Raw genomic sequence first — 22,707 nt, forward strand, 5'->3', positions numbered from 1 at the left:
GAATGCAAAACCAAACATTGTATGTTCTCACTCATATGTGGGAGCTAAGTTATGAGGACCCAAAGGCATACGAATGAGACATTGAACTTTGGGGACTTGGGAGAAAGAGGAGTGAGGGATAAAAGACTACACATTGGATACAGTGTACACTGCTCAGATGATGGGGGCACCATACTCTTAGAAATCACCACTAAAGAACTTATTCATGTAACCAACTACTACCTGTTTTTCAAAAACCTATTAAAATTAAAAGAATAAAAATTAAAAAATAAAATAAATAATAGAAAGGAAACACTTCAATCTTTATTCACAGTAAAAATGAATAGGCACAATGGTCTGAAAGGAAGAATATATATATAAAATATATATCATATATTATGTATATGAATATATAACATATATAATGTATATGATCATATATATAATACATATGGAGAGAGAGAGAAAGAGAAAGAGACCGAGAACTGTGTTTTACTCTCCAGTGCAAACTGATATATGTAGAAGCTCTTTACAAACTGTAAGGTGCTAGGAAGCATAAGCTTATAATCATCAGCTTCAAACAAAATGGTTTTCCTGGAGTGACTTAGCCTCTTAGACAATTGTCTTCCTATTCAAGGACCAAGAAAGATGTAAAACAGTGGATCTGAATCTTCAGGAAAGGGAATACAAAAAGACATTTGAGCAATAGATAAGCATTAACTTGGTAAACCTTCCTTACAGACAGGGGGAGCCAGCTTAGATCAAACACAGAGCCCATTGGTCCCATGGGAAAGTCTTTCTGACTTTTGTCATTGATAGACATGTACAATTTGAATCAGGGAGGTAGAGCAAAAGGGCAACAATCCTACCCATTTGGGTTGGATGCCTCCTCCTTTTAAATCACAATACAGAAATTTGACTGGAAGGCCAAAGAGGTCTTTGCTGTACTGTATTCCTACTATCAGAATCAAGAAGGTAAGTTCTACATGCATAATATTTTCTGTCGCACTAGAATTTTTACATGAGGTGATTTCCTTTAGCAAATGATCCAATCTGTCACCCATTTCATACACAGCTCTTCTTTATGCTTATTAGACTTTCCTTTATTAAAGAATTTAAACATATTACTTCCTGATAAATAATTCCTCCCTAAATTTGCATATGTTAGTGCAAATTTAGCAAGCATATCACTCACACTGTCATGTTGAATTTAACCTGTGACTTTGTAAAAGAAGAAGGAATGAAATTACACCTAAGTGAAGTCTGTAGTTATGCCCCAAATGAGATGACCCCTTGGGGGAAAAGAAAAAATATTCTGAAAAGCTGCATAACCTGAGCACATCACTGAAAACTGATTTTATACTTAAAACTTAGAGAAAATAAAAAGAAGAAAGTTGGTGACATAAAACTCATTCCCTTGATATGGTATAGGTTTTGCTCAAAGAAAATGATTCACCCAATTTTCCTATTTGAAACTCTTACGAATGCATATGCTGTGAAAATATAAACTTTAACTTGCAAACACAATTTAAAGAGATTCAGTTGATATTGAATGATAGTTTTCTAGGCGCCCTTTAGTCTTTCCAAATAATACTGTAGTTTTTTTCTCTGGCATCTCCACATCCCAGCTTCTGATTTGTTCTTAATTCTCTTAGAGGCTTAATAAATCACTGTTTATAGATGAAGGAGAGTTTAGTACAATTGTTCTTGTCCACCGTGAAACTCAAGATCCCAAAACCTAGAAGTACAGTGTTAAAAATACATATTTGTATTATAGAGAAACTTGACATGCTGCAGCATCATATTATATTCTAATGAAACAGAAAAATATATAACCAGATGCCAAGGTAAGATTTTTTTTTTTACCTAGGCAGCTCAAGATGAGAGCATTTTAACATAGTCTCCTGAAAGATGAGGAGAAGACACAGTAATTTAGTTCTGTTAAAGATCTCTAGTGACAAATCAGCCAAATTGAGGATAAAATTATACTAAAACAAATGTCACAATTGGGTAAGAAAGAGTCTTTGGGGCTAGAAAAATAAACAGAAACCACACAGCTAGGGTAAAAGCCAAACACGACACAGTAAGAAAATTCTCTATTAATGAATGCATATAAGTAGTCAGTTTGTTGTATTGTATAAAATGTGAAACTCACCGTAGAGAAAATCAGAACATTTTAATAGAGAATGAGTTCCTATGGTGGAGCACTTATCAATATTAGTTCATAAAAGTAAAAGGAATTGTCTCTATTCTCAGATAATCCATCTGCTCTTTTGCCTTATTTGAGGCTGCAGACATTCATTTAATAACATAAAGCGATATGCATCCCCGAGTTTTAGTAAGCTAAGGATTTTCTAAAACTCTGATTTTGTTCAGCTCTCAAAACACAAAATTCTCATCAGGATATATTTAAAAGAGCAAACCAACCATATTTTCATTTCATAACAACAAAACAAACAAAAAAATCCCAAAACAACAAGCTATCTGTTTTGGAGTTTCAAATGGCACAACAAAGTTGTTTTTCATCCTTTCCAACTTCTATGTTCTTTTAAATTCAATTATTCATCCACTTCACTCTAGATGGAGAAACTGGGCAGTTAGGGGAAACTCTTGTTTTAGGATGAGCTATTTTTTCTATGTCAGGAACAGACTGAAAGCTTTTTATGCTTCATGAACATTCTGCGCTCCTTGAAAGAAAGAAGTATCTGTGCAGAGTATCAGGCTGAAGGATGCTTCTCTCACATACACCTGTTCCGTTTTTTAATGCACTGGCCCACAAATCACCTCTTCATCTTTGTCAACCTCAAAGCCTCTATTCTTCTCCAGTGACCTGAGGCTGATGCAACAAAAGAAGGCAATTCTTAAGAAATGTCAAAGGCCTTTTGCTACCAAAAATAACACCCTGCTAAAACTTGATAGCTAGAAAACTAAAAGGTAATGTTTGTGCTGGTTTTTATGGAGGGCATCTTAAAAATAAGACAACTTAAGCATTGTTAATTCCAATTCCTGTTAATCCAAGGAATGGGGCCATAGGTACCATGTTCTATGAAAAAGGCAGAAGATGGTATAATTATGGAGATTATGGCGGCAGAATCCCCGATTCAGAACACCAACATCACCAGCATTGATTCACTAGCTACCATTCACCCCTTCAGCACCCTTGCTTCCTGTTTGTTGGACAGCAGCCAGTCCATGTTTGCTTTTGGGATCCAGGAACTTTCCTGTGCACCTGGCTTTCTCTGTCTTTACAAAAAGACCAAGTTGCCTTCCATTGCATTTACATGTACTCCTTACTACTGCCAAGCTTATTTATAACGGTATTAAAAAATGAAGCTTAAATTTCAAGTACTTAAATATACATACACATATAAATTTTTGTATGCACACAAATTACAAAAGACTGTAGAAATATAGAAAATTGTAGATCATGTCTAATTATTTGATATCTGTTAAGAGTAAAAGGGCTTGGTAATCCCCAGGACACACTAAAGGAAGGCGCAGAGGATTCGCAATTAAACTAGTGCGTGCACACATTTGTCATGTTTTAACTATGTACTAGGAATCATGCTAAATCCTTTCCATGAATTATTGTATTTAATCTTTCCAACTCCATAAAAGAGGTAGAATGACCATTGCAATTTCACAAATGAAAAACAGGCTTAGGGAAGTTCAATAGCATACTGAATTTGTCATACCTGGTAAGGAGAGGATTTATATTTGAAGCTCCTGTCATCTGAAAATTTTGAACAGTTTACAATCCAAAATGGAAAGCTTGCACCTCTTTTTCATTTCCTCCTCGGCTATTTTACCAAAATATCCCTTGAAGAAATTTCCTTCTTTTTTTGCACCGGTCTCTTAAACACCTGATATGATCATGTAACAAATATCAGCAAAAATAACAACAGGTTACCTGGCAATGTTTTCTTGTTATGGGAACAGCAAAGTCCCTGTCAGCAAACTTATTTCAAATGGTTGCCAAAGTAACCTGTCTAGACTCCTTAAAATTTAAACAAACAGATAAAAAATTGTGTTTTTTTTGAAGAACTGGGGGATGTGGGGACCACAAAGACCAGTCTAGCAACTACTTTGAATAATTTATACCTGCTAAGAGCATGTCCCTTGTCTCCTACCAAGAGTCCCTGGCTAAGGTGGATGGTCTACCAAACTGTGAACTTCTGAGGGAAAGAACTATACCTGAATGACTTCTGTATCTCCAGTGGTGCCCAGTATTTATTGAATTGAATTAATTAAATTAATTAATTAGGGTATATAATCATGGTCCGGCTAGATTGTTATCAAATTCTAAAATGCTATAAAGTCTCAGATGATGTATAAAGTAGCGTTTTTCTTTTTCTTTTCAAGAACACAATATATCAGCTGAGAGAAAGTTTAGACACCCAGCTCAACCTTCTCGTTTTACTTTTCCGAAGCATTAAATCCTAAAGTGCTCTTTTTTTCAGTTGGAAGAATAGTTTTTCCACGTTTAGAATTTCTGAAATTTACATGGATTAAGAGGAAACCTCTCAATTAGGCTTTCCTTTGTTCAAGGAGCTGGGGTCAGGAAATTTAAATCAAAGCAATGGAAGTGGAGTGAACAACTGTAGCAGTGTGCTTGAGACTTTGCTCGTTTTAGAACTGAAAGTCTACTTTCTAGGAAACCCCTCATTCCTCAGCACACTAGGATAGTTGCTCACTGTGAAAAATAAAAAAGAATTTCCATAAAGAGGAGAAATTTCAAGTGGTAGAAATTAATCAGGTAGTAAATATTTTATAAGTTCCTACTTAATGGTTAAGTTTTCATCTTTGCTTTTGTTTGTTTTATTGCTCTTGTCTTAAGAACTGGGTGGATTCAGGAACTCCAGGGTCTGAAGGCAAAATAAATTTACATCAAAATCAAATATTTATATTCTTAGTTGCATAAGATTTTCTGATTTAAAGTTTGAGAAGAGTCTGGCTTCATGAAGGTGATGGGTCTTTCTGCAATTTTTTTTCTTTTTTATTTCTCTGGTGTACATAATCTGCAATTATTTAGGCAAGAAAAAGGCAATATATTCTAGGCCAGAGAAGAAACGTATCTGATAAGACATGAAAAAACGATTGAAATTAAGCAAGGGAAAACTCAAAGAAGCTGCCTAATGAAATCTTTTTCAGACTTGGTTGATCATTAGAATAGCCTTGGGAGCTATGGAAAACTATTCATTTCTAGAACTTCTCCCCAGAGATTTTGAATCCATTGTTCTGGGGTGGGGTGCAAGCATGGGTATTTTTGCACAATTCTCCAGATAAATGTAATATCTGTATTGTTATCTTCCCTTGAATTATTGTATTCTCGTAGAAATAAATAAATCTAACTTAGAACAACACAGCCAGAAGTGAAATGAGTCTTTTGATTACTAACTGACTAATAATTTATCTTTTAATATTACTAAACTAAAAACATGTCTGCAAAGAGTTGGGTCTTCTTTTAACCTGGTTAGCAGATGAGAAATTTTAACTCTCTTTTAATAAAAACTTACATTTTAGCAAATTACTTGGGTGACAATAGTAACTAATGGAGACAATGCTTCCATTCCATTTGTTGTTCACAGTATATACTGTAACTTACATACATATGTATATATATGTATATATATACACACACAGGCATTCATGAAACAGTGCATCAGAATTGGTTTTTTAATCAGATAAGGAAGGGGAACAAATTATTCTCAGTAAATTCTTTCTCTAAATTGAAATCCAAGGACGTATATAAAGAGAAATGAATATTTGCAATTCATAAGAGGATAGGATGGCAACAACCTCTTACATGCTATTTTAAAATTTCTTCAGGTCAATAATGGCTAAATGTTGTAATATACTTATTCCTCAGTGATTCATGCCGGTTGACTAGATAATGAGAGTCTTATACTAGTCAAAATAATTAATATCTTAGAGAAAAAATTGCATAAGTGGGTATTCCTAGTGAGCTACTTTTAAAAGCCAGATTGAGAAAAACTTGTTTATTCTCTGAACAATCTCTACTCAAAGTCTATAACACATCAGATCTAGACACCAAGTGGGAATAAATATTGTTAATAAGAGGTTAACAATGATATACTGTGAATCTGTTCAATAAAAGGAAAGGAATGTAAAAACTTTACAAGCAAATTTTAAAACAAGAAATTAAAAAGATGCTGAAATTCTATTACAGTGAACCAGGGATAAGAATTTTAAGTTTTACTCCACATAAGGCAAGTCACTTTGCTGCCTGTGACCTGATTTTAGATTTGAAATGTTGACTTTAAACAAAACCTGATATTAATATTGTCTACAATAGTTTAGGTTGATCAGATGATTAGAACAAATCTACCCACTTAATTATATTGGCCAGCAAACTTAGAATTAAAGTTCTGAGGTCACAGGTTAAATTTACAAATTTGAATAGCCATTTCTCAATAGTAAAAATTTCTCAAATTTGTAATATTTAGGATAATAGGAACAGCTGCAAAAAAATATACACTCCTATGGTGGAGCAACTGCAATATCTTCATAAGAAAGATTACTCAATAAAGAATCTAAAATGACAGGTACTTTTCAAATAAAGTATTTTTTCAGAAAAATCTAATACTTGTATTCTTATAGTTGAAAAAAAAGAACATTTTGATAGAAAACATTTTCAGATGATAACCATTTGTTTCCTTCCTTGCAGCTGAGATAAATATTTGATTTAAACTTATTAGAGTGCCTAAATATCCTGCAAATATTTCCAGCTGATTGTTGTTCTGTCATAAGATATTGTCCAGCTGTTTCAGCAGAATTTGTGAGCTACAAACATGAGACTTTTACTCCTGATTAGCAGAAGGAAAAGTAATGTTTTTCAGAGATTAATATATCTTACTCTTTCTCTACCAACTTAAGGTCTGCAAAGAGTATTATTTCTTTTTTCTACTTCAGGTACTAACGGTATCATCAACTGTTGTAGGAAAACACATAATTTCATGTCCCCAGTCTTGATGGTTAAATTCCTGTTATTTAGCTGCAGGGTCACTTTTTACCTGAGAAATAACCTCTTGTATGTGTCACATGAAAACTGTAGCCCAATTAGGTAGCAAGAGCTGCCAATCCCACTTGCTAAGAACACTAGCAAACTGTAGAACTCTGTAAAAAGTATGTCAGGAGAAGAAAAGGGAATGGTTCCCATTACTTAATGGTATATTTAGCTATTACAGATGTATCATATAAAGTGAAATTCATGTTGTTCCTATCAGATGTGGGAAAGCCCAGGTGGGCCTACTGGGACTTGAGTGAAGTAAAAACGGTATGCTGCTCATGCAAAAATATATTAGATGCAAAAAAAAAAAGTAATGTGAAATAACATATTTCCCATCATAATGTGACTAAGTGACAGTCTTTTTAAGCTGTTTTATTTTCTTTCAGCTTTATTGAGGTACACTTGACAAAAATTGTATATATTTGCAGTGTACAATGTGATGTTTTGATACATGTATATGCTGTAAAATTATTACCACAATTAAGTAAATTAACGTGTCATCACCTCACATAGTTACTGTGTAGGGCTATGCGTGTGTGTGTGTGTGTGTGTGTGTGTGTGTGTGTGTGTGGTGAGAATAACTAACACCTACTTTCTTAGTAAATTCCAAGTATATAATATTGATAGGCTCAGGACCAGGGAAATTCTGGGAAGAAGAGGGTGGGTCCCAGTGAGGGTCCCACCATCAAACCTGGAGCCATGGCCCAAAGTGAGAACATGCATTTCTGTTTTCCTGCTCAAACATTGCCTTTTAAAAAACTACTCATGGTCCAGCCCATACCCCATCCTGTGCCTATAAAACCCCCAGGAACCACTTGCAAAGGGGAGAAGAAAAGAAGCAGCAGGATGTTGGAGACTATGGTTTGACACTGGAGAAAAGCAGCTTGACTTCAGAGGCACAGATTCAGAGAGGAGTCTTGCTGGGGACAGGCAGACTTCATGGGAAGATCACCTTCCTGCTCCATCCCCTTTCCAGCTCCTCATCCTGTCAGGAGCCACTTTCATCAGCAATGAAATCCTCTTCCTTCACCACCCTTCAATTCATTCATGCAACCTGATTTTTCTGGACACCAAACAAGAGCTTGGGTGCCCGAGGTGCAGATGCTAAAGGCTGTCACACTGACCCTCTGCCCTCGTTGGTGGAGAGCAACTGCCTCATGCAAAAAGGCAGATGGCTCACTGAACTGTTTAACACTTAAGCCAGGGACAGCAAAGCTAAAAGAGTATTGTAACATGCCTTCTGGGGCTTCAGGTGTCACGGATATTCCCCCACTAGATGCTGCCACAGGACCCACACAGAGTTTTCCTCCTACAGTGCCCAAAAGCACTCACCCCAGCTCCTGCACCCACTCACCTGCACTCCTCCTACTGAGACCGGTGGAACACAGTGGGACCCAGAGAGTAGAGTCCACCCTGCCAGCTCAGAAGTGGCCAGCTAGTTCTAGCACCCGTGTACTCCAGTTCCCACCTGCAAAGGGGTCAGAGAAAATTTCCTGCTTCAGTGTGGTATTGGTAACAATAGTCATCATGCTGTAAATTAGGGATGGGAATCCCTTTTAATACAGAACTTATTCATCTTACGTAACTGAAACTTCGTATACTTTGTTAGTTTTTAATGTAAAAACTTGGAGTACAATACATATGGAAAACAACAAGTGCTCACTTTGAAATTCTAAGATCCATTGTACAAAATGAAATTGGCATCAAGGTTATTTATTAGTAGTAAAGTAAAATGAAATAGTTTGAAAACTATTATCCCATGGTTCAATCAAAGCTCACATGAATATAAATACTCCAACAGGGAATCTAGAAATTCCCAAATATGACCAAAGAAGTACAAATCATACCATGCTGAAAACCCTTCTCTTATATGTTGAAAAGAAAAAAAGAAAGGTAACATCTACCTTAACTAATCCACTGTGTGGCTTAGCCAGAAACTTTCAGAGAGGAGTTTGAAAAAAGAAAGTTTCTAAGTCTCTAGTAGCAGCTTGTTCTAGCTTACCCATGCCCAAACTGCCGATTCTTTGATGACTGGCTATTGGCTTGCAATTTCTTAGGCTAGGCAGCAAGATAGTTAATTTCTTCCATTTCCACCAAGTTAATTGAATAACCAGAAATTTTCCTCACATTTATAAGTTTTTGTTCTCATCAACAGCATTAGTAAGAAGGCCCACAGGCAGAAAGCTCTTCTAGTCTTGTCCAACTCTTTACCTATTCTATGTATTACAATCGTGATTATTTGTTTCTTCTGTCCTAAACATTAGCCCAAATGAAAAGGGGGGTTATTTAATAAAGCACTGTCTCACACATAGAAGTAAAAAACACTCACATCTGGTTCTACTCACTGTTACTTGAACAAATACATATACATACATTATATGTTATATATAAGATACTTTATGACATCCTTTTTAAAAATAAATACAAGTGATTTATTTTAAACGTAATTATTTGGAGCTTTTGCCTTTGAATGTACTTCACATTTACTGCCATCTCTTTTAATCTACTCTATAATCTTGATTGATAACTAAGCCAGGTAGTTATAGGATTAAGGAAACAAACAAACAAAAAACAGAGGCATAGGGAGATTATGACTTCCCTACTGTCTCAAAATCAGTTAGTGACATAGCAAGTGATTTAACACTCAGGTGTTTTGGCCCATGGCTCTTTTCACTAAGCAAGAGATTAACTAGATTCAGAGCAAATAGCATTTTTCAGGATTTGTTTCAAAATATCAAAGATGTTGATCTGGTAGAAATTTAAAAATATTAAGTGATTACCAACAATAATGTTTAAAGCTTCTTTTGAGGAGAAAATTCAGGCTAAAAATGAATCTAAGAGTTTTTGGAACTGTTTGTTAACACATCTTGCTTGTACTATGCTGTTATTCAAATTGTTAAATTCAACTATTGTATCTCTTTCACCAGGTTGTAAATATATAAACGTCATGAAGAATCATTGTAGTCAAGGCTACACACACAGACACACACACACACACACACATACAATGAGAAACACAATTCCTTGCAAATAGAATGCTCAATAAATGTTTGAATAGGTATATAGATTTCTTAAGTAAATGACCAAATAATTCCAAGAAACATCTGGAGTAACAGTTGGCAATTATGTACTCTCTCTGGGTTTATTCAGAATTTGCTTCATCTCTTTCACCTGAAATTTCACTCTTTCATATACAAACTCATATTTGGATTGCTGGAAAAACTTCTTATCTAATCTCCAAAATACACATCCTATATATTTATATGAGTTGTGATTACAAGCAGCATTCACTAAACCAACCAATAAGTGTCATAGACCAAACTGGGTTATGGCTTTCCTCTGCCAGAATATCACTCATTTCCTCCTCCTTCCTTCTCCTCTCATACTCCACAGGAAAGGCAGATTTACACTGAGATGCAATGAACTCTGTATTGGTACAAATTTTGTCAGAGAATATAGGAATCTTCTCTGATCCACCCAGCTGCTTAGAGTCATTGACAGTTTATTCTCAAATAAATAACTGGGCAAATCAGATTAAATGAAAGACTATAAAATGACTAAGAGAGGAGCAAGATATCTTTGTATTATCAACATTATCAAAGTGGCATTGCCATCAATCCCTTCACTTTCAATACAGACGTATCTGCCAAACCCATCCACTTTGTTCTATTTTTACTATATCCACTTTCTGCACTCAAACCTGTATCAACTCTCACCAGACAACTATAATAGCTTCATAACTGATCTCCATAGATCCTCTCTTACTCTTTCACTATGACATTTCCAATCCACTTATAACAGAACAGTCACAACAATCTTTTTAAAATGCAAATAAGATCCTCTGGCACTGCCAAGGTTTCCCTTTGTACTTTGAATCAAAACAAATATTCCTAACATGGCTTTTTTAAAAGGATGAATTATCTGACCTCTACAGTATCAGACCCCACGGATTCAATTTTTTCTTCTGGCGTAATGAGGCATCCAAAACCACAGTGGCTGAAATAACATGATCATTTATTTTCTCATAATTTTGCAATGTGAGGAGGACTTGGAAGGGACAGCTCATCTCTGCTGTGTATGGCATCTTCTGGGGCCACTCAGTTGAGGCTGGAGGGTGAATTTCCAAGATGATTCACTCATATGCCTAGAAAGTTGATTTGTCTGTATGTTGGCAGCGTAACAAGAGCTGTGGGAAAGGACTCTCAGTCATCCTCTAGATGAGCCCCTCCTCATTGCTGATTGGGCTTTCTCACAGTACCGCAGCTAGGTTTCAAGAAGCAGAAAATTGAAGTTTCTTGTCTTTTTAAATTATATATTCAGAGCATGTACAGCATCATTCCTAACATATTTTATTCACGAAGTAGTAGAGGCCCAGCCCAGATTCAAGTGGGTGGATATTTAAGACTCACCTAACAGTGGGAGTAGTGACAAAGAATTTGCCAGGATCCTTAATTTCTCAAACCTATCATGTACCTTTTTCCTTTGTTCTATTCTTCTGGCATCTATTAGCATAATGATAGAATTAAGTGTGGATAAAACAATATAAGAAAATATATGTGTATTTGTATCTGTTCTCCCTGGCCATATCCTGGATGTTTATCTGTGAAATGTAGCCCTAGTTTACATTATCGCCCTTAATATTAATAATGTATACCTCAAAATACAGCTCTGAGGCACAACGTAAATTTGCCACACCTGCTTTCTTCTAAGCTTCTCACAATCCTGATACTCAGTTTGTGAAATATCTGACTACACCAGTCTAACAGCTAGCAAATGAAAGAGTAGGATGATATAAGAATACAGGGAGAAAAGAAAGAGAGGGATTGAGAGAGAGAGAGGCCGGGTGCGGTGGCTCAACCGCCTGTAATTCCAACACTTTGGGAGGCCAAGGCGGGTGGATCACGAGTGCAGGAGATCGAGACCATCCTGGCTAACACGGTGAAACCCCGTCTTTACTAAAAACACACACACACACACACACACAAAAATTAGCCGGGTGTTGTGGCGGGCCCCTGTAGTCCCAGCTACTCGGGAGGTGAACCCGGGAAGTGGAGCTTGTAATGAGCCGAGATCGCACCACTGCACTCCAGCCTGCTATTTATTTGGCAAAATTTCCCACTCAAATAAAACCACTAAAAATATTCATATATGTAAAATAAAATCAAAATAGGCAATTTTGGCTGGTCATGGTGGCTCATGCTTTTAATCTCAGCACTTTGGGAGGCGGAGGTGGGCAGATCACTTGAGGTCGGGGTTGGAGACCAGCCTGGCCAACATAGTGAAATCCAGTATCTACTAAAAATACAAAAGTCAGCTGGGCGTGGTAGTGCACACCTGTAGTCCCAGTTACTTGCGAGGCTGAGGTGGGAGGACCACTTCAACCCAGAGACAGAGGTCGCAGTGAGCCAAGAGCACACCACGGCACTCTAGCATGGGCGACAGAGCAGGATTTCATCTCAAATAAATAAATAAATAAATAAAAATTAAAATTAAAAAAAAGTCAATTTTAAAGAGTAAAATCAGCAAAAATGATCAACAAAAATTACGACTATTTGGAAAGTAATTCATAATACTGTGTTTGATTAAGAAATAATTTGTGCCCAATTACTTGCTTTTAAAGCAGACATAAACCAGATATATTAGAGATTGAAGCATGATGTTATACACAATAGAGATTCAATTTGTCTCTTTCCATTTAAGAAAAATCTATTTCAAAACACAAAATGTATGAAAATTTTTCATGTTAACATTGTGGTTAATAAAAATGTATATGGACTGAAAAGTGTATATGGACTGGTCAAGTCAACTCATATTTCTGGAACAATTTTTATATTGAGTGAATAATTATCTAAACTATTGAAATGCTTAATGAAACATTACAAATTGGTTCTCCATAAAATTGTATCAGTTGTGAATGCCCAGGAGCAAAATAAAATAGTCATTTTAAGTTGTATTTCTTATACATAGTTTTCTTTTCCTACAAAGATAACTTTCCATACCATATTGCATATGTAAGCTAGAATCTAGTGTGTGACATGTAAAAAAAGTGTGCGGTAAGAACATGAAGAACCCACAAGAAGAGTCAAAGTATTATAAACTGGTTTCAGCCCATTTTGAAGGTGAAGCTTTATACATTCTATGAATGGGAGACAAGAACTAGGGCTCTGACTGTACTTGAATAGAGAGAGTAAGGTTGCTTGCCTAAGCTTATTTTCTGGGTAATAGAACAATTTAGCTGCCATGATTACACAATATACAGAATTCATTAAAAACCATCTCTTAAACTTTTCTGTAAAGTTTGTACTTTAAATTAATACTTCTGAAAACTAATGATTTGCCATATGCCTTTTTTTCCCCCAGGAACACCACATACATAAACATTAGTAATTGTATAGGCGGTGATAGAAGAGAGAGAGCTGGATAGAAATGACAGTATTTTACAAAGAGGTGGAACACTTCTAAGAAAGCCTTTGTCTTTGTCAACATATTTCCTAAGGCAAGCTTGTGAGATAATTCTAATAAATAACCACATCTTTGGATACTATGAAGTTAAGGAACACAAAGTATCAGGGAAGGATAAAACCAAATGGCTAGAAATAATGATTAAACCATTAAACATTTCACTCAGTGGGATATTTTGGAGTTTATTAAAAATTAAGTCATGGAAAATAGGCTTAATATAAAGTTCAGTGAAAAAAAGTCATAAACACATTCTGTATACAACTATTATATCTATTCTACATACACATCTACAGTATATAAGCACATATAATAATAGTATGATGTGATAATAGATGAACATTTTTCTTCCCATAATTTAAATTATTTTAAAGCTACATTATGTTTTTCATTAAAAAGAAGAAACAGTGAGTAGGCAAATAACTATTTTTGGAAAAAATAAACATTAAAAAAGAACTCTTAGGGCAAAATAGAACATGACACTATAAACATAGACAGCATATTCCTATCCTATTGAAAGGAAAAATAGGCCAGATCTAGAACGAAAGTAAAGCAAGGGTCTATGCAAATTATTGATCAAATAATTAGTTCAGGATACAGACTGTTAAGGAACTAAAAACTGATTTAAACCATGAATGTCTGCATTAGGTGGTTTTCTTCAAAATTTCCAAATCCAACATTGATCAGCTCACAATATCACACAGCATTTTCCCCTCCACTAAAGTGAAACCTTGCCAGGTTTCTTCTTCTCATATTAGTCCACTCCTCCATCTGAGTCTCAATTTCATGCCAAGGTGCTGACTTTGCAGAAACACCATGCATAGTGGCATGGTGACTTCTACCCCAAACCACAAGACACTTTTCATTTGTATTCATCAAAGAAGTACTCCACAGGCATCAAACCATGTACCCAGATCTCAGTTTGTTATTTGATTATCCAACTTAATCCCATTAAACACTGATCTTTTAAACAGCACAAAAACTGCTGACAAAATGCCTCTGCAAAATTAAAAACTCCCTATGTGAGGAGTACTCAATTTCAAAATTAGCCTTAGTAAAAACTAGTGTTTACATTATTTAAATATTAATCAGAAACAATTTTAAGTGAAAATGAAAAGCATTGAGTGTCTTAAAAAAATAAAATCTTACAAGACATAGTGCAATTTAGTGAGATAAGCTGATCTCTTTTCTTTTACACTTAGAACTATCTGGGGACTCTCCTGGAGCACTGGTTGCCATAAAATGGCTGGTGGTTTAGTCTTACAGAAACCTAGATTTAAAGTCTCTTCCCAATTTATGAAAAATGCCAAACTTCTGTTTGTCACTAAACTGTGTTTTGGAGGGTATGCATACTGTAAATAGTGTTAGGCACTAAATAGTAAGATAAAGTAGGCAGAAAATGAAATATCTATTACTGTTTAAGAATTCAAAATATCTTAAGAAAAAAGTAACTGTAACCTATATATAAGGAAAAGCCACAAGAACACTTTTATATAAACAAAATCAGCTGAAAACCAACATCTTAAAACATCATGTAATTGTGTACAGATGAGATGTTCAATAAAGCGGTGATGGTGGGCTACTCAGTAAAATATTAATCTAGAAACAAATAAAAAATCTTCTTTTTCAGTGACTGATATAATAGAGTACCAGTCCTAAGCCAGAAGAGCCACATCATGAACAAAGCTGATTATTGACTCATGACTCCATTTTCTCATCAGCCAAATGGGTCGACAGAGCAATTTCATCAAATCTCTCAATTCACAGGGAGTGTAGGGCAAATATTATTCTAATATTATTATATAAGTGCACTTGTGGAAAATAAGGCTTTATAAATGCTGAGGACTTCCTCTTTTTAGCCTATATTATATTCTTTACTAAAAAGACTAAGAAACAGAATAAAAGAACATTTTTTAAAGCCACTTTTACATAAAACGTTTCCATAAAACCTAACAGGATTTGTGTGTGTGTGAAACACAAGTAGTATGAATATAAAATATTTCTAGAGCCAAAATAGTATATCAACAATATTATAAAATATTCACAACACTAACGAATTTTTCCATGTAAAATAGCAGATATTAAATAGCAGTTCTCCTGAAAAGACAAATTTAATTTTTAGTCCTGGCTCACTGGTTTTAGTACCATTTCATGGGGGAAGAAGAAGTAAAACATCTCGGGCTAAATTAAAATCATGCCTAAATTGAGTAATAAAAAAATTCCTCACTTGTCCTTAGCTTTCATCTCTATTTCCTTGATTTTTTTAATGGTGCTTAAACTATTGTATATGTAATCATTTAACATTTGCTGTGCACATACTAGGCACCAGGCTCTGGTCTAAGGATTTCAGCTAACAATAGGGAAAATGAGATATAGTGCCTCACTTTGAGGGATCATTGCTTATTGGAGGATACCAACATGTAAATTTCCCACAATGAGGAAATACACACTGTTGATGAGAGTGGAGACTGACAGATCCATTTTGGAAAAAAAATTGTCTTTTTCTTCTAAAGTTGAATAGGCATGTAATCTTATATATAGCAATTCCACCCCTAGATATATGCCCTAAACTAATTCTTGCACATGTTCACTTCTGGAATGCTCAACTATGCTCATAACATAATATTCAAAAATTGAAAGGAACTCAAGCATTTACCTTTGAGAAAATATACAAATAGGACCGGTGCGGTGGCTCATGCCTGTAATCCAGGCACTTTGGGAGACCGAGGTGGGCAGATCACAAGGTCAGGAGTTCGAGACCAGCCTGCCCAATCTGGTGAAACCTCATCTGTACTAAAAATACAAAAATTAGCTGGATATGGTGGCGGGCATCTGCAGTCCCAGCTACTCGGGAGGTTGAGACAAGAGAGTCCCTTGAACCCAGGATGTGGAAGTTGCATTGTGCCCTTGCACTCCAGTCTGGGTGACAGAGCAAGACTCCATTTAAAAAAAAAAAAACAAAAAAAAAACCACAATTGCACGTGACATGGTTTAAAATGAAATATAATACAACTGTGAAAATGAATTACCCTCAGCCCACAGGCAATACCACAAAGAATCTTAGAAATACAGTATTGAGTAAGCAAAAGAAACTGCAGTAGACAATATACAATATGAGAGGATTTAAATGAAACTAAAAAATGTATGCATTACATTTTTAAAGACACACACATTCCTAGTTATACTATTTTAAAGTGCAAAAGAAATATAAACACCAAACTCAACATAGTGATTAAAATTGATGTGAGGCAGATGGTGTCAATGAGGAAGTGCATCCACGTAGCTTCAACAGAATTTTCATAATCTAGTTCATCAGGTGTTTGATGGAATCACAATTCATTTATAATTCTTCTTCATTTCTTATATGTTAGCTATTTTTGTTTTCATCAAACATCTCAAAATAAAAATTCAATAATGAAAACTTCAAATGCCATGGAATGTCAGTAATTATTCCTGAAGGTGTTAGGAAAAGAATCCATGGAATTTTAGCAGGGCTAGAAAGATAAACTAATTTTCCAGGAGTACAAGAGCAAACCAAAGGCAGGAAAGGCAAGAGAGTGAACAAGGGTCCAGGGATGTGAAAGAGGAGCACACCAAGAGAAGTGTGAAACCGTGTTGGGCTGGAGGATAGGACATGCAGGAGAAGAGGCAGAAGACGATGCTGACAAAGGAACCCCTCACTTCTGTGGAAGGTCTTTGATGCCACAAAAGGAAATTTATCTTGTGGATAATGGCATGATGCTGATGGCTTGTTTTAAAGCAGGTAAAGTTATGAGAGTATAACTTTTCAGATAACAATGGTGACAGACTGTGGGAAAGAATTAGTGGGAAAAGAGAGTATCAATGACAGCAATTAAAAGAATCATGTGATAATCAAGGTGATACAAGATGAAGGTTTGAATAATGATTTTAGCAGTAGAGAAGGAGAGGAAAAAAGACAGGTTTAAAGACCTTAAAAGGATAGATTTGGCAATTCAACAGATGTAGGCTGTTAGGGAGAATTAAGAGTCACATGCAACCCTAAGTTTCAAAAATATTTAATAGGTTAGTGGATGATGAAAAAAAGAAGAATATAGTTTGGCAGGGAAGATAATAAATTTAATTTGGGGCTTGCTGGGGTTGAAGAGTTTTGGGAGACCCATGTGATGTTGGTAGATGCTTGAAAATACAATAGCAAGTTGGTACAGAAATTTAAATTTATGCACTTTATCAGTAGTCGTGACCAAGGAATAAAATGATATCCTTTACATAGAAATTAGAGACTAAGATGTGAAGAGTACCAAGGATGGATGAAACTCTGGAAAAGAGAGACAGAAAGTGAGAAACAGAAAACAAAAGTGAAGAGCATTAGACTACAGAGCCAGAATGCCAAGATTTGTAATATTCCCTCTATCATCCTTAGGCAACCTCCTAACTCCTCTTGGCTTTCGGTTTTTCAGCTGCAAAATGAAAATAAGAACAATATTTACTTCACAGGATTATCGTGTGGATTAAATTAGTCAATATGTGTAAAATGTTTGGTATGTATTTTTTTACCCATTCAACAATTTATTAAGCATGTACTATAGCCTAGGCTATATATATAATATTGTGTGGACTGCAATTATCTATTGTCTTAAGGGGATTGTACATATGTTGTGACTAGAAAGTACTGAAAGAGCACCTTGCTGCCACCACAACCCTCCCCAAACCACCAAATATTTCTCCCATCTATTGATTTATATCAGAATGCCCCTTAACTTATGACAAAACTTTCAATCCACAATACTAGATGTCTTAAAACGCAGAGTATTGGAAAAGTAACATAGTAACTTAAAATTACATTAAAGACTAGAGGGCTAAACTCTGATCTTTTCCTAAGAACATAGGTTGAAAGCTGTAAGAAAAAAATGAGAAAAATGAGAAGGCATTGAGCACTTCAAGTGGAGTAAAAACCCAGGCCAGAATAGAAAGATGAGACTAGGGAACTCTTAACTCCACTATTTGCCTTGAAGTAGTTCTTTTTCACCTAAAAGTTATGCAGATCCATATTTTTCCCTCAAAACAAGAAATCACTCTACTATTAAACCTCAGTTTCCTCCTGGGTGGATTAAGTGTTATAATACACATAACATACTTAGCATTGTGCCTGTCACATAATACACGCTCAATAAATGTTGTCTATAAATATGTATTCATTGGGCTGTGCAAACACACCTGCTAGTTCATGGTAATCCTATCCCATTGTCTCCCATTGAAGTAACACATACTTGTCAAGAAACATTCTGCAGGATAACTTATGAAAGTGAGTTTCTGTGTTGAGATAAGAAAAGATGATAGTTATAAAATAATAATAATAATAAAGAGCATTTATAGTGTGCTACATACCATGATATCATTTTACATGCAATACTTAGTGCATGAAGTTGTCTATGAATTGCTTTTTCCATTAACAAATAAAAAGTTTAGGATGTAGTTACTTATGAAAGATAAGATGGTTCTAAAAGTTGTAAATGTACCAAATAAAAAATTAAATCAAAATAGATAAAGTTAATGTGTGAGAAATTTGGCATTTCATTACCATATTGTATTAATTTGTTTTCACACTGCTGATAAAGACATACCTGGGACTGGGAAGAAAAAGAACTTTAATTGGACTTACAGTTCCACATGGCTGGGGAGGCCTCAGAATCATGGCAAGAGGTAAAAGGCATTTCTTAGATGGCAGTAGCAAGAGAAATTGAGGAAGAAGCAAAAGCAGAAATCCCTGATAAACCGATCAGATCTGGCGAGACTTATTCACTATCACGAGAATAGCACAGGAAAGACCAGCCTCCATGATTCCATTACCTCCTGCTGGGCCCCTCCCACAACACATGGGAATTCTGGGAGATATAATTCAAGTTGAGATTTGGGTGGGTACACAGCCAAACCATATCAATTATCATGGACAGCTACAAAGGATGACATTGTCATGAAGATAGTCTACTTTAGCACAATATGCTGTCTTTTCCCTATTTATTTTCCTTCATTCCTCTTGAAAGTACTAGCCAATGACTATAAATTCATGTTGTTTTTCAGAAACCTAAAGATAATTGACTTTTTCAGACATTTTGCAGCCCTCATTCTCCTACTTCTCATTAGTTTCAATTCCAAGATTTGAAAGCTATCTAATTGCCTGCTCAATATTTTGAAGATTACTCATTTTATTAAAAAAAAAAAAAGAAAGGACAACTTTTCACAAAGCTAAAGCATAAAAAGTTGAAGCTTAATAAAGTGTATGTAAGAAAGGAAGAAATTTTTGAAGCCCAATCTTCTGATGCTTCTTTAGGGTTCAATGTTTCTTTAAGGAGAAACTCAACAAAATAAAGATAAACAGAAACATATTTCAAGTTAACATCATTAGACCAGTCACTTACACACCTAAAATTTGACTGAAATCACATTTGATTTCTCAGTCAAAAGGTTTCCTCATTTTTTGATGCCAAAATTCTGTTTAAAATTATAATTTTTCTTTAAAAATCAACAATAATTTTATAACAGAAATATAATGCTGCTTTATGTACAATTAGATAAACATTTTTTCAGTGACTATATAATGACAAGAACATAGAATAAATGAAGGCTAAAACAATTTGATTCCAGTTTTAATTGAATTTGATAAGAGCAAGACAAAGAAAACCATGACAATTAGCAGAATTTTCTTCTTTTGATAAATTACCTGCTTCAGGTAAGATTATGTTTTATTTTTATGTTCTTCTAAATATTTTTCACAATAAATTTGTTTTGTTATTTATTTTTAATTTGTATTTTGAGTAGAGGAAAACAATATTTGATTTTAAAACAGGAATGAGTCATGCAAAAATAACCACTGACCGGAAGGCGGCTGCACATGGCAGAAGATTATATAAAACAGAGTTTTGCTGCCCTCTTTTGGAACAAATAAGTGAACAATACCACTTTTGATTCCATGCATTCTACTGTTGTCTGTGTCTTACCACTATCGCGCTGCTTAGCAAACAAAGGGCTAGCACTGAATTATCGAATGCCCTGTTACCAAAAAAAAGAATATTTATTTTAATTTAATGGATGCAAAATTTAAAATGTTATTTAGCAAAATTTTAATTAACATCATACTAAATAACAGTATAATTCATTTGAATATACAAATCCATCTTAGATGATTACCCCACAAACTAAAACAGTAATCTTATAATCAATATTTTGGGTTTTATGTAGCCTTATAAATTGTCATAATTACATAAGTACAAATTTGAAGTATAAAAATAGTAATCAACTTAATTACCAGAAAAAATTAGGAAAGCTTTTAACCTACCATAATTAAGAAGAATATGAGTTTTAAGTAGATGAATGTTTTAATGGTGGCAAATAGTTATAATTTTTAACATTCATATGGTTAGCAAGTGTTTGATATAGGCGTCTAAATATCACAGAATAACAGTCAGTTGGATTGTAAAAGTAATACCTAAAAAGGAATGAAGATTACTGATTATAAGATTTCATAAATTATATATATCTTTTACTGATTTAATCTATTTACATAAAATTATAGATGAAAACATACTAATCTCTGTTAACATATGACATTTTGGTCGTAGCTCTTAATGTGTTTTATTGAAGGCAAGATTTTTGGAATTTTCTGAGTATATTTTAATTTTTATTATATTTATCCCCATTTTAACAATAATGTTGAAACTTGCTAATGACATTACCATCATCCAAATATAGTATTCTAATATTGAATGAGGCTATAGAGTCTTTAAGGAACAGATAAATTCAAACAAAGTTTAATTGATCCTACCGTTGATCAACCTTTCCTTCCCCGATTGGAAAAACTAACACCAACAAAAATGCATGACCTAACATATGAAACTTCAGTCGTAACAACTGTAAATTATATCTGGCGCCAAACAGAACAAAGTAAGATCAATAAAATTAAATATATGCATATGCTTTTGCTGAGATGGACAAAAAACAACCAAATACAGTGTATGTTAAAAGTCATAAGAATGTGGAAACCTGATTATATTTCTCAGCAGTACAAGCCCTTTTAGAAGGATGTGCCTTGAAAATCTGATGAAATTAATGACTACACATTGTAATTTTAGTCAGAAATAGCCCAGGCTTTCAGAATATCAGGAAATACCAACAACAATCAGAGCTCAAAGCAGCAACAAACAAAGCAGTTAAGTGGACTTCAGGCAAGACAAACGTGGCCAAAATCCGCATCATTGAAAAATAACTATTTTTTGCTTCAGAAAAACTTAGTTTTTCAGCATATTAAGAAAGGGAACTTAAGAAAATCTTATCCACAGAATTAAACTCTTCCATATTGGAGGTCAAATTACTGACTGCAGTTTTGTATATGGACAAAAGCCTTGCTGTAATTTTTCCATATAAACAGAAAATTCCAAAAATCTTGCCCTCAATAAAACACGCTAAGAGCTAGGACCAAAAATTCCATATGCTAGCAGAGACTAGTATATTTTTATATATAACTTTATGTGAGTAAATTAAATCAATACAAGATTTATATAATTTATGAAATCTTATCATCAGTAATCTTCATTCCCTTTTAGTAATATTTTGCAACCCAACTTACTATTATTCTACTACACTTAGATGCCTACATCAAAACACTAGTTAACCAAATGAATATTAATAATTATAAATATTTGCCACCATTAAAACCTTCATCTATTTAAAAACTCATAAATATATTTCAATTCAGTTATTGTTATTTTTCGAAAGTAGTATAATACTTCGAAAGTAGTATAACACAGCTGTCAAACAAAAATTATCAACTGATTGGCAAAGGTTATATTATTAAAAGTAAATAAAATTTCTGCAAAAACAAGAAGTTGGGCTGGAAGGCCATCAGGGCAATGAGGTATAAATAAAGCTGTGTGATCTCATTGTAGGAGTCAAAATACCCAGGTGCGAGGGACTATATTGGATGTTGTAGAATGAGCCTAGATCTATAGATAACTAATTTGTTTGATTTGGGGTAAGAAAATTAAATAGACTTTGTCTAGACAGAATGACCTCACTGCATACATTTGCTCCCACAGAAGCCAGAATCTAATGAAAATTCCAAATTACTTTATTAGATAAAAGTCTTTAGCTATGCATATATGTTGTTTTCTATAAGGCTCTAGCAATTCCACTGTGGCAGTAAATTTCACACTGCATTAAAAACAGTAGAAAAGTCCTGTGATGTGAATTAATAAATTGTACAG

At 34.5% G+C, this 22,707-nt stretch overlaps 1 long non-coding RNA gene across 1 annotated transcript in view; it reads right to left on the reverse strand.

Annotated features, from left to right (window-relative positions):
• The window catches only part of LOC123573884 (uncharacterized), a 153,007-nt gene that overhangs the window by 16,405 nt on the left and 113,895 nt on the right, over positions 1–22,707 (reverse strand). The window contains exon 2 of the long non-coding RNA XR_006698594.2: positions 8,364–8,477. This is a non-coding gene — a long non-coding RNA (uncharacterized lncRNA). The remainder of the gene's footprint in view (positions 1–8,363; positions 8,478–22,707) is intronic.

The sequence above is a fragment of the Macaca fascicularis genome, chromosome 6, assembly GCF_037993035.2.
Source record: "Macaca fascicularis isolate 582-1 chromosome 6, T2T-MFA8v1.1".
Lineage (NCBI taxonomy): Eukaryota > Metazoa > Chordata > Mammalia > Primates > Cercopithecidae > Macaca > Macaca fascicularis.